The 943-nt window shown below is 33.6% G+C and overlaps 1 long non-coding RNA gene across 1 annotated transcript in view; it reads right to left on the bottom strand.

The window, feature by feature from the left end:
* Positions 1 to 6: 6 nt before the first annotated feature.
* Positions 7 to 943, bottom strand: part of LOC109588783 (uncharacterized) — a 1,554-nt gene continuing 617 nt past the window's right edge. The window contains exons 2-3 of the long non-coding RNA XR_002188358.1: positions 156 to 204; positions 7 to 102 (exon numbers count right to left, since the gene is read on the bottom strand). This is a non-coding gene — a long non-coding RNA (uncharacterized LOC109588783). The remainder of the gene's footprint in view (positions 103 to 155; positions 205 to 943) is intronic.

The following is a 943-nucleotide window of genomic DNA, read 5'->3' as shown; positions in this document are numbered from 1 at the left end:
CTTACCACAACGTTTGTTAGCATGTGTTTCTGTTCCCACAATATTTGCCAGATATTTCAGCAAGTGCATTTGATGGGACCTCAACAGACAATGCAGTTATGCCTATAATAATATTGTAATAAATAATAACAATGCTGATGTATACAGCTGCTCACTTGCGCTAACGCGAGAAAGAGTGAAGACATGTGAGACTGAGAAGTATACCTAGAGAAGAAAGAGGAAAGAGCAAGAGTTAGACATACAGTATACATATACATGAGGAGGAGAGAAAAGCAAAAGAGAGAAAGAGACATCAAGAGACAAAGATATACAAAATAGGTGTCAATTAAGGAACATAAAAATGAGGCAATGGATATATGTATTTTTAAAAAGGGAATAATTTTGTGTTATGAACCTATAGTAACATTACAACATGCATTATGCAGCTTTACTAAACATTATAATACCATGTAGCAAATAATACTTAGACTACATGATTAATGACTGTGGAACTTCAATGCATAAATCATGAGGAATCGTCTGAGACCATACATGTACAAGTAAACAATCACAATGACTACCATAGACAAGGCACTCTGGGCATAACTGTTATAATGGAGATTTCAATTGCAAGCAGTTACACTATTAGTGATTTAATTTATAAAACTTTCAACAAAGCATTATTTCAGTTTAAGTTTTACTACTCAATAAACATTCTTGATAAGGCCTAAATGTTTTTTCCATGCTAAAAATTCATCCAATACAGGCATGTAGCATAGGTAGGTAAAGCAAGATTATAGGTAAAACTAAATCAGATACAATTATACTGTATCAGACCCATAACCCAATTATTGTACAATGACAACACAGTATAGACCTGTATAACAATTTCCAGGCCTGGTGGTCCCAAAGTAGTTCTAAAATGAGTACAAGTAGTGTGGTACCAATAGTATCTTCAATGTTC

The sequence above is a fragment of the Amphimedon queenslandica genome, unplaced genomic scaffold (genome assembly GCF_000090795.2).
Source record: "Amphimedon queenslandica unplaced genomic scaffold, v1.1 AMPQUscaffold_11859, whole genome shotgun sequence".
In the NCBI taxonomy this organism is placed as follows: Eukaryota; Metazoa; Porifera; class Demospongiae; order Haplosclerida; family Niphatidae; genus Amphimedon; species Amphimedon queenslandica.
Note: the sequence above shows the minus strand (reverse complement) of the source record. Positions and strands in the feature narration are given on the sequence as shown.